A 12,722-nucleotide genomic window follows, 5' to 3' on the forward strand; every position below is an offset into this window, starting at 1 on the left:
CTGATTTTAAGCAGGCTGGTTTGACCTGCTGTTGACATATTCCTATGCAAGGCACATGATTGGGAAGGTGAAGGTGAGATAGTTGCCATATACTGCTGTGCTAGAACACCTCCCTAACAACCAGTGTTACAAAATCTGCAGAGTAAGGGAAGGTAACACTCAGTCAGCCCAATGGAGGGAAAAGGCTGCCAACTGACATATATGTAAATTAATTAATACAGGAGTTCTTTAAAGATGTGCAACTAATTTATACTCAATTCAAGATACATTTAAAAATTTACTTTAAAATCTTTAAAATCTGCATAATTTACTTTAAAATCTGGCTTTAAACTTTAAATTTTAAAGAATCTTTAAATTCTTTAAAATCTTACTTTATAATCTTAACTAATATATTATCATACCTTTTCTTCCCTGCCTGATATTGAGGACTTCACACGATGATTAGTGTCAAGTGACAGCTGTGTTAAAAAAACCCAAATAAACAGTTAAGTTCTTATGGTACATCATCAATGATGATGCCTCACTTTTGTACTGTATATAAGGCCCCAAACATTTTCTGTCATTTGATTTTAGGATCAAAAAAAGCTGTTAAGAAAAACTTGCAAGTAAGGTATCCTTAGTTTTCCTTTTCTTTTGAAGATGTTATTTAAAAGTATTCCAACCTCATTCAGTCTTTCCCTTTCAATAATACTATGCAAAGAGCTACAGCTGTCTACCATAAAAATTAAAGGGCTTGAAATTATTGTACTTATGAGATAAATGAAACATTTAATGTGTGATATAATTTAACACTCAGTCTTCATTTAGCACTTTCATGTTACAGGTTTTAGTATGAGAGCTTTCTCATTTTGTTATGTCCCATTCAGTACACAAAATAATTAATTACTTTACTCAGTGTCTTGTTTTAAATTTTTCATTAAGTTTCTGCTTTTCTCTTTTACAGCTATACACCTGAGTCAAAGCATCCTATGAAAATGCCCTTAAAATCTCTGAGCTGGAATTTTTATTTCAACTGGTTTCACAAATAAGCCTGTTTCAGTTACAAGTTAAGCTATGAACTAAAGCCCAAAACACTTAAGTGCCGGGTTGGTCAAAAACAGCTACGTTTTCCATCATCATTTCATCTGCTACAGAATGTACATTTCAAAATCAAGACAAACTCTTACAATTTTTGTCTTCAAACAAGTCAGAGAACAATTAAATAGCAACCCTTAAACCAAAAACTGGAATTCAAAATTCCTTTAACTTTAGCAGGAGATTGGTGAGCATAGTGGTCGCAGTACAGGGACTCCACTGCACATTAGTGTTCAATATACTCTTCATGTCTGAAAGAAAACAAAGTCTTTTATTAGTAACATCCAGATCTGGAACCTCTGATAGGTTCAATGTCTCATATGCAAAAAAACCCATCCAACTCAGCAGCACAGGTGCACAGGTAGGAAACAAAACCCAACTGTACACATTTCTGCATTGCCAAATTAATGGGTACCACATGAAAACATATTTAATATTTACACCCTAAATGGTTTATTTTCCTAAATAATTGAGTATTCCAAGTGTAAACAGTTAATAGGACAGAAGCATGCATTTGTCATAGAATGTGATGAGTTTCTAAAGAGATAAATGCTGAGATGGTTCCCCAAAGCTTCATTCCCCTCTGCCAGGTGTTGGTGTACACGGGGAGAAGTACAAATTCCAAAACTGCAGCAGTAACAAGTGAGTTTCATTTGCAGAAACACAACTTACGAAAGAGAGGCTCATCATGTTATGGTGGAGCAGTCAAAGAATGTTCACAAAAACTTTCACAGACTTAAATACTTTAATGTAACAAGTGCTCCATATAGGATAAAGACACTGAGCCTGACTCTCATCTTGGAAAACTTTTAAACACTTTAATGCTTCTAAACCAGTGGAACTATTCCCTATTTTTGTTAGATGATTAGAGATTAGATATTAGAACCAATCACCGTGTGATGCAAAAATGTATTTGTGCTGTATTTTTTTAACTTGACACACATGCATTATGAATCAGAGAAGCCTAAATTGTTCAGTAACTGATTGATGCGTGCAGGTAACCTTGCTTGGTACTCACTGACCAACCTGTGCCTCAATGTCAATTTCAGGGATGTCTGTGTAGCACATAGCTCTCAAATCACCTCCACTTTGCCTTCTGCTCTTTCCAGCTGTCCCTGTTATATCCAGGCTACGGTATAGAAAACTTCTAAACTTACCAACAAGTTACATATGCCCTTACAGCTTTGTTTACAGAAGTCCTAAATAATCTGTATTTTCATTTTATTGGGTTGTCTAAACCCTTCTGTGCTCCCAAAACTCTGGCAAATTGGAAAGAGACCATAAAATAGTTGCATGACTGTATTTTACTTTTGCACTGAATCTGTCCCTGAGTCAGTAATTCTGTGAAAGAAGCAGTTTCATTCTGCAAAGACATTCCTACAATGAAAATTAGATGTAGAATTACAAAATAAGATTGTAGTTAAAAATTAGAAAGCCAGATGATTAGAAGCTTAGAAATTTCCTTCCTCCTTTGTCATGGAGTTTTACAGCATATTTCCAGGTACACTAGACATTCATTAGCTAGCTAATCCCTTCCTGTAGACTTCAAATTTTCTAGAGTTATCTTTCTTTGAGGTTTGAATTAAAGAAGAACCAAGCAGTCCAGCCTACAATTGAAGGCACTATTTAATTTGTTATTCATATATACTAAGTGTTACATAATGTTAAGCACCCTAAAATGTACATTGGCTGCCTCAGCCACTGAAGTCTCAACTGCCTCCGTGCCACAGTTTTATAAAACAGGGATGACAATATCCCTTCAACTTTCAGGAATTTTGATAAGATTTACTGGTGTTCAGAATTCACACAAATGCTCTAAAGATCTGCATTAGCATTCTTTAAACCAGCATTTGAGTATTATGCAACAATTACCTGTATACCCAAAAATAAGTATAGAAATAACTGAATAGCTACTCATGAGACATGCTCTGCCAATTCTGTTCACTTGCTAAAAGCTAAAGAAAGAAAGGAGAACAGAACAGGAAGTTACATGGAAGGTAGATACTCCCACATCGCACAAGACCTTGGGGAAAAAAAGGAAAAAAATTATAAAATCTGTAAAAATAACTTTGATCCAGCCACATTTTGAGGACAAGAACTTGCAATATCAAAAAAATGTTCTTTTCATGCAGTAAGAAAAAAAATTTTACACCGACTGGTTAAAAACAACTAATATTACTATGTAATCTAGTTAGTGCAATCATGTTTCTCAGTATTTATTTCATATGCAGCAGAGGGCAACAAAATCCTCTAAGTTCATAGAAGAATGTGTAATTTTGATAATGAAAACTTTTGATAACAAAGTTGGACTACTTCATCTAAGTTCATGGTTATTGTATCCAGCCTTCATATCAGATCATACACACCTCCCAGTTCACATTTTTTATTCAACAGATCTAACAAATGCAGGTTGCACTCACCTTGAGGAAAGATAGGGTCAAATGCCAACACTATTGCACGATAAGGAAAGATAAAAAGTACATTTCATTTTCTCTCAACATGTTTTTCTCTGGGCCCTTGATCTTTGCTTGTGATAAATACTGATAACACTCTACATTCTATTATGTAATTATACCTGTGCTGTCCTCATTAATTAAGCCTGTGCAAGTCTGAACCACTTTTTATCTGCTTGTGCTGGCTTCAGCTGGGGTAGAGTTAATTTTCTTCACAGTGGCTGGTATGGGGCTGTGTTTTGGATTTGTGCTGAACACAGGGTTGATAACACAGAGATGTTTCTGTTATTGCTGAGCAGGGCTTACCCAGAGCCAAGGCCTTCTCTGCTGTTTGTACTTCCATGCTGGGGAGGAAGTTGGTGGTGCCTGAGAGGCTGGGAGGAGACATGGCTGGGACAGGGGACCCCAAGGGATCAACGGGATAGTCCAGACTATGTGACATCATGCTCAGTACATAAAAGTGGGGGGAAGAAAGAGAAAGGGAGGAACATTTGGAGTGATGGTGTTTATTTATCCAGGTAAGTGGACAAAACACATGATGGGGCCCTCTTCTCCTGGAGATGACTCAACACCAGCCCATGGAAGAAGTGAATTAATTCCTTGTTTTGCTTTGCTTGTATACATGGATTTTGTTTTCTTTATTAAACTGTCTATATCTCTACCAGTGAGTTTTCCAGCTTTCATCCTTCTATTTCTCTCCCCAGTCATGCTTGAGGGAGAGAGGGAGAGGTTAAATTATGGCACTGCCTCAGTTCTGCACTGAACTTTTTGGTTCAACAGAGGTAAGTGACACAGAATTTTCTTTTTTTTTTTTTTGAACAGGCAACATTTGCTTCAAAACTGTTAAACAAAAGTGAAGATCACATCTTGACTTCACTTCATGAGCTAAAAACCAGAAATAAAGACAAGAAATCTCAATAAAGAGTCCAAATTTTAAGAGCTGAAGAAACAACTTCTCTCACCATCAATGTTCTTGCTTCTGTGGAAAACATTTATTTTTCTTGTCAGAAAAAATAGAAGAAAATAAGAGAGCAGCTGTCATTAGAAATTAAGGCAGAATATTTGACACTACCTAAAGATGCTTTACGGTTCATTGCTTAGGCTAACATGTTAAAAACACACCTTCTATAGTGCATATTTCAAATACAAATTGTTCCTTACTAAGCTCATTCAAGTTTCAAAGATCCCAATATATTAACAAAGTTCTTGTAAAAATGTGGATTGATCCAAGCTTCTTGAGCCCTTAAAATATATGATAACAAAATATAATACAATAAATTCCAGATAAGTGTTTGCAGTCCTAAGCAAATTAGTTTCCCTCCCTCCTAGTAGTAACTGCAATTTCAGCCTCCAGCAAGCTCCTTGTGAGAGTGGATGACACACCCCTAAGGAAGGCAACACACTGACAGAAACGTGAGAAAAAATCCATACAAACACCTTCAAATAAACAAGAGGTGTAAATAACCTAATGTTTAGGTATCACTTACTTTCCCATGTTTTAGCATCCTGCCATCCTGAACAAATTCAGAGCAAGCTTTTCCTGTCAATTCACAGCCCCACACTTAAGATAGCTCTGGGACCAGAAGCAATTTAGAAGGAATAGAATACAATATTCAGTGACATAATTCCATCTGCAAAAATGGAGTTTTTACACAGATTTTGTTGAGTGATTTGGCCCTGCTCCTCAGGAGGCCTGGTGCTGTGATCTGTGGTCCCAGCCACAGCACTCAGTGCCCCATGCCATAGAGAAGCACTTTACCAAAAAGCATATACTACCATTTACCTGCTCCAAACAGTGCAGAGGAAGGCCTTTTCTAATGCTCCTCTGCAGCAGAAAGATATGTCTCTTTTCTAAACAAATCTTCCTGCCATGCAGTTGGTGAGTTAGTTGCAAGACACATCCCTCCAGCTTCAAGAGAAAGAGGATTTGACCCAGGACTGCAGAACTTACGTTCTCCTCATACGGTGTTCAGCTTCCAAGGGTGTTCTCTTTCATGTTTGTAACCACTGCTATCTTTACTACATTATATTTTTGTAGCTGTACATAGAAAAGTTAAAAAATATTCCCAGATACTATCCTGAAACATGCAATTTAATTATAAACTTAATAAAAAGCTGTCAACATCACCTTTTTATCATCAACTGACAGATACAATCCTTCTCTTTCCACAATCCTCTGTGGAATTCATGGATTTAAGAGCATGAGATAACAAAAACACCAAGGATTGACAAATTCTTCAATCTGCTGCTTTCCCTCTCAGCCCCATATACACTAATCAGAGCATCTCTGATTAAAAAAGATGATTAGGAGCATGTCTAATTAAGAAAACTCCAGGGCTGCAATGAGCCCTTCAGACACTCTTCCAACTGCCTCTTTCCTCAGTACATTTTTCCTGAATGTTGAATCTCACTCCTAACTCAATTTTCAATTCTGGGACTAACTCAGACCCTGAGGAATGTGATCCAGTTTTGACATGAGTCTCACTTTAAGAAGAAGGCTAGACTACATAACCTTTCAAGATCTTTTCGACCCTAAATTAATCCTATGATTTTACATGCCTATCTTTAGCATCTTCCCATCTTTCCTTTGTTACAAATGCCAAATGTTCCATTTAGTTCAAGATCACCAGCTTGGAAGGAAACATTCACTTCTTTCATTCCAAACATAAATTAGAAGTATCTGCTGAGTCTAAATGCCCCTAAAAACTGAAATAAATAAATAAACAAATAACCCAGACTTTTGTAATCTTATTATCTGCCTCTAACAATTATCTATATTTTGCTGGAATAGTTTTAAGGTAATGAAACAATCCTATCACTTTTGGGAACTCTGAAGAAGTTTCTGGCTATTTGAGATGTCACCCACACTGAAATCAAATGCAATGGAAGCAGTTTTTCTTATATATTAAAATATATATATGCAAAGAGTAATGTTGCATTCAGCAGCTGCAGGATCACGTTCAGGGAGGCTACAGTTACCAGGAACCAGCATGGGACACCAATGAGATGGGTTTCTTCTCAGGAAACCATTTGTTCAACGCAGGAACAAACTCAGCTTAGATCCAGAGACAGAGAGCCCCAAACAGAGGCAGGGTGGTGGGTTTTGTGGGGCAGAACCAGGGTGGAGTTCAGGGTCAGGAACCACTAGGAACACAGCAAAGGAGAAACCCCAGGAGCTCAAACCCAGTCAGAACACCCTGGGCTGACACCCCATGAGGGTCCAGGGTGGAGCAATTCTTCCTGGGCTCACAGGGCACATTTCCTGAGGCAGAGGTTTTTAGAATTCACACTAGCCAGGCTTTACAGCCAGGCCTCTCACTTAAAAAGTGCTTATCTGAAACTAAATCTTTGCCTCCCTGGGGCACTTCACAGAGTAAGTTGTTCTCGGATGAATAGGATGATACATAAGAGCTATCCATGCACACTTCATTCTTTACATGTAATAGTATCTTTGATATGGGCAGCAACACCCTCTTTTTTCTTTTTTATTCTTACTAATTCAACAGAGTTTAACTAATGCATTTGAATGCTCCATCAACAGGAGCCAACAAACAACATTTCAGTAAAGTCAACCATAATGGATTTTCTTAAAAAGCAGTATCACTATCTTTACTTTAGTTATTATAAAATTCTCCTATTTCTTATATAAACACATCTACAAAACCTTTTTGATTATTACGCTATGATACCATAGCTGCCAGTTATCCTTACTGACTTTTAGGGTTCATTCAAAAACCACTTTAGTTGTGCAGTGACTTCCTTACCATTGTGGTGGGGGTTCTTAGATCACACAAGCCACCTTCGTGTGTCACAGAGGTGTGGTTATTATTGCTGATTATTTTAAAGCCTGAGTGATGGTTATTAGGGAATATAGAAAGGAAGTGGGTAGGGTGAGCTTTGGTGTACACACTATGACAATGGCTATTCAGCCTCAGCAGAAGACAGGATGATGATAAGGCTAGTATGGGGAATGAAACAGAGAGTACAATAGAATTGATAAAGGAGCCTAGTATCTCAGGCCTGATCAAGCAGAAACTGTGGGAGAGACAGGCACAGATAAGTGCTCCCTGGACAATAAATGACCAAGAGATATGTTGTGAAACTTTGTGATAAGATAATGTTAGCAGGTAGAGCAATGTCATGAAGAATGTATAACCAATGGAAAATTGTTACCAAAAATAGAACCCTGTGAGGTGCTCCCCACCCAGAGAGGCAAAGATTTAGTTTCAGATAAGCATTGGACAAGTGAGAGGTGTGGTTCTTTAAAGCCCGGGAAGAGTGGATTCCATCCCTCTGCATAGGGGAATGAGCCCAGGAAGAATTGCCCCACCCTGGACCCTCCTGCAGTGGCCTTGTGGGGTGGGCAGCCCAGGGAGTTCAGACTGGGTTTGAGCCCCTGGGGTTTCTCCCTTGCTATGTTCCTATTTGACCCCAGCCTTAAAACTCCACTCTGGTGTTGTCCCATAAACCCACCACCTTGTCTCTGTTTGGGGCTCTCTGTCTCTGGATCTAAACTGAGTTTGTTCCTGCATTGAAGAAATGGTTTCCTGAGATTAACCAAGCAGAAGCCCATCTCGTTGAATTCTCATGCTGGTTACCATTAACTGTAGCCTCCCTGGACATGATCCTGCAGCAGTGGAACACTAGAGAACCCTGTAAGTGCCATTCAGGTAAAGCCCTATATAAACACCTTGTATACTCAATAAAATTGGATTCTAATCTTGACTCGGATGTCCCTGTCTCCCAGTTGCCAATAGGCTAGTATTTTTCAAATTTGTGTTCATTTAAGTTTTATTTGTCCCCCTAGGGCTCCTGGGCTGATGGCTATAGTAGTTGGTAGTGTTAAGTGAGTGAGACGTTAGGAAGATAATGGTGTCTGGGGAAAATTTCATTAACCAGTGGTTAAGGAATGAGCCTTGAAGCACTCCTGGGAATACTAAGTGCAATGGTACTAGTCCTAGTTTTATTGTGACTGCTATTGTCACAATATGATATGATGTGGCAAGGGTTAGTTGGATAATGTCTCATGGTCCAGTAGATCATGCGTCAGCCATGGTCAGGAAGAGGACTAGTGCTCTATTAACATGGCTTACTGGACACCAGGCAATGTCATCCACCCTAATTGTCCTACTCATGTTAGTATTCTCTGCCTGCAAAGCAGACACAGGCCTAGCAATACTGCCTTTACATGAACCCTTGGTTCTGACTACTTACGTAACCTAGAACTCCTATAATGCTAAAAATCAATGTTTACATTCCTCCCCACAGTCTTCTTATCCCCCTGCCCAAAATTCCTTTGAACTAAGACCACCACCCAATCACCACCCTCAGCCTACAATGGCTACTCCTATCATACTATCCCCTCCAAACACTAGCATTGACTAAATGCTTTTAGCATTTAAATGTTTGCTAAATATCCCCTCTACTACTACTGTCCTGCCAACTGCCATCTCACATAATCACAGCAAGCCAAAACCACCTGTAATACCAACCACCAACACAAAAAGCAATATTCATCACAACCTTAATTAGACTCCAGCCATTCATTATCTCAGCCTTGGTCACAAAACTAAACTTACACTTGGACCAGCAGGGCCAGACCAAAGAGTATTCCCATGAGATAGAACAGCATAAGACATAAGAAAACAAGAGCTATTTATCCATTCTGCAGTTTTTCTTTGTAAACTCCACTTTACCACAGACTACATTCTCATTCTCTGGATATACACTACCGGAGCCCTGCATGCCCAGCCTGAAGACCCATAATGGGAGATGCAGAGAGCTGGGGCCAGAGCTGACATCTTCCCACCATGAAGAGGAAAGAGGAGACCAGGTTAGGAAACACAGGGACAGGTCTTGAATTAAACACTAGCAGCTGCTGCTGCCATTGACCAGACAGAAATGGGAACCGTGATGTCTTGGGACATGCAGGTATTCACCAGCACATTCCTTGACATCCAAAGTACAAAACCAGCAGCAATTAACTGTTAAGGCAGCAGAGGTTTTTTTGACTCTTTTCTTCCAGCACAGATCAAGGAGACACCAGGACCACGCCCAGCACAGGTAACCAACAGCCATAGGCAGCTGCCTCTCCTAATTTTAGCTAAAGCCATTTCTATACAAGGGCCAGATTTAGAAACTTTCTCTGCACTTTTGCAATAAAATATAAGCAAATATGTTAGAAGTGTGAAAAAAAATCTAGATATAGGACCTTAAATTCACATATACAAACCAAATTAGAAGACAAGTTAAGTAAAAACTGCTTCAAGTAACCTTCATTTATCATACTGCTGCGTTTTTTTCTGCTTAGTAGGATATTCTTTACTACATTCTATCTGAGACTGTTTAGCACATTAATGGATTGCTGCTTTATAAACAAGGAAGCAAATTAGATTTAATAGGCTAAACAATTAACCTTGAAGAACATTTCATGCTTCTAAGCCGAGACAAATTATTGTCTGTTCTTGGTTTTGATGGAAATATATATTAAATGCCATTTTTCTGACATAAATCTTGCCTCCAAATCAAGGATTCACTCTTGCTGTTGAACTTTACTGTATCTGAAAGCAGAAATTAAATATATATAAATACAGGGAATTATATACATATGAAGCCTTCTAAGTATAAGAAAGTCCTGAAGGAGAAAAAGTTGTTATAGCTGACATCAGCTGGCTCTTCTTAATCTTTCAGATGTTGTTCTACTCATAGCTGAATTCTGGCCTCTCTTTTGAAAACTTTCTTTAGAGAAATCTAAACTTCTTATTCTGTGTGGAAGTGAACTGTAAACAGATATTTTTGTTTTGAACTGAATTTTCTAATTACCAGAAATGAATCCATGTGGTGATATTTGAACTGGATTGCACACAATTTCAAGTTTTCCCAAATTTTAATTTTATTAATATAGTTTCAAGAAGTCCACATTATACCTTCATAACCGTGGCATGTGAAGCAAAAGACAGAAGGGTGTAGAGATTTTACTCTTTATCAGAAGCATAACCCCATATGGACTAAAATGTTTTATTCCTAAATTTACCTCAGTTAAAATTTCCAAACCTTTTTATCCTCTTCTGACCTGTTAAAAATTGCTGTCTGCCATTCTGAGATCATCAATCTTGCAGACACTATGACTTTTTCATGACAACAGTTTTTAGTACATATTACATTATTCTAACAGTAATAAATTTTATAAAAATAATTAATTATTTTCATTTAAGTTTTCTTTCATTATACATAGATGCTCATTTTTGGTGAGCTATTTAGGACAAGAAATAAAACCAACCTCATTACACCTGTATTATGAACTCAGATTGCAAGACTACTTAAAATAAATAATCCTGAAGTGATTTTCACACGGGGCTATGGCTATAAAACTTGATTTAACAGGACTGGGAATAAGTTTTGTCTCCTACAATTGTTTATTCTCTCTTTACTCAGTGTTTTCTCCTATTTCATGAGCATCTTATTCCATTATGACAGAAACAAATGCAGTCCTCCTGGTGCTGACTTAACATGTTGTCATTTTCTTTTTGGGAAGAAATCTCTTATTTAAAAGAAAAACCCATTAAAGATTTTAAAATAAAACATATAGCTGATTCTTTTCTTTCTCCTCAGTAGATTCTCCAATGAATCTTCAACCTATCCTTGTGTTTAAACTCCATTAACTGAAATCTTTTATATTTAAACACATCTCATTTTTTATCTTAAGTGAAGTTCCATATCAACTATAATCAAGTGTGAAGCTTTAGGCCTGAGAAATTCCTTATCTATCCTTAAACTTCAGACAAATTCAGACCTTGTTTTTACTTTGAACTGTTAAGTCAAATTCTGGGCCCAACCACAATTTCTAGTTATTTGTAAATATGAAAACATCCATAAATACAGAGTTAACTCATGTCACCCTAGGCCAGAATGAAAAGATGAATATCCTTTCCTCATAGGGAACAATCTGAAAAACAGGAATTTTCATGTGAAAAAATACTGAACTTTGGACTGCTTCCCAGAGAGACCCCCTCTATCCCTATTGACTCCAGTAAGAGTCTTAGTAAACAAACTTCTTCTGGATTTTCAGAGTTCTAAGCAGAACATTCAGTATGGAAAGGAATACAGAGCTAGCAAATTCTTCTCAGACTAGGAGAGAGAACTTATTACACAGAGGGCCACTGCTAGTGCACAAAAGCCCATCTGCCTCTTTGAATCTGTACCTGCTAGTCCTGATGTCCTCCAAGAATCAACAAACCAGTTTATATCGATGGGCTTGAGGATGATAAGGATGTAGACAGGCTGAAAATACTAAGAACACTGAAATTTGGTTTTCTTTGAGCAGAGGAAGTTTATAAACCAGGTTAATGTGTTTCACAGATTGTTTCCTTGTATGCGGCTCAAAGAAGAGAAATCTGTTGCAACCCTGCAAAACGTTTGCTCTAGCAGGAGCAGTGCATTTGAGCTTTGAATATTTTCCAGTGCACTCCCCAGTGCATATATCAGGCAGTGGCTGTCATAGCTGCAGCACCTCCATTTTCAACCCACGTCACCAACAGCATGAATCCTTTTGCCAAGGGAGCCCTCTTGATGTGTCCTCTCCATTCATCGAGACCTTGAAATTTTCCTAGGGGAAGCGCAACCTGACAACTCTTTTTATTCCAACACAGCTGTAAGGCTTCAGACCCCTTTGCAGAAGCTGCATTGCAGCAATGCCCTCTCCTAAGCTTGCCATATGCCATGGTTGGGTGTGTTGAGCAAGGATTGTGATTTTTCATTGACGTGCCATGCTTGCAGTGCTGAGGAGCTCAAAAAGGCAGTTTCCCCACCCACTTCTGCTCTCACACCACTTGTTTCTTCTGACCTGAAATGTCAGCTTTCTATTCACTGCAGCTTGTTTTACACAAATACAACACCTACCCACCATCCTCTTCCAGATCTTGTGTTTTGGAGCCAAAACACCACTTTCAGCATAATAAGGAGCAGAGAAAAGTCATCTAGGACTCTCTCCTGGATTCTGGATTTACCATGAGAAGGCAAATATGTCGCTGAGAATTATCACAACCTATTAGCCAAATAAATAATACTAAATAACAATAAAAAATAATAAATAACTAATAAGTAACCAAATAAAAAAATATCAGCTGGAGAAAGCTGCTATCACAAAAAACACCAGTTTTTCAATGCACTGACAAAGAATTAATCATAATTAAGAAA

This window comes from Pseudopodoces humilis, chromosome 4, assembly GCF_049639895.1.
Source record: "Pseudopodoces humilis isolate 2021_Gansu_Grassland_sample_001 chromosome 4, ASM4963989v1, whole genome shotgun sequence".
Classification (NCBI taxonomy): domain Eukaryota; kingdom Metazoa; phylum Chordata; class Aves; order Passeriformes; family Paridae; genus Pseudopodoces; species Pseudopodoces humilis.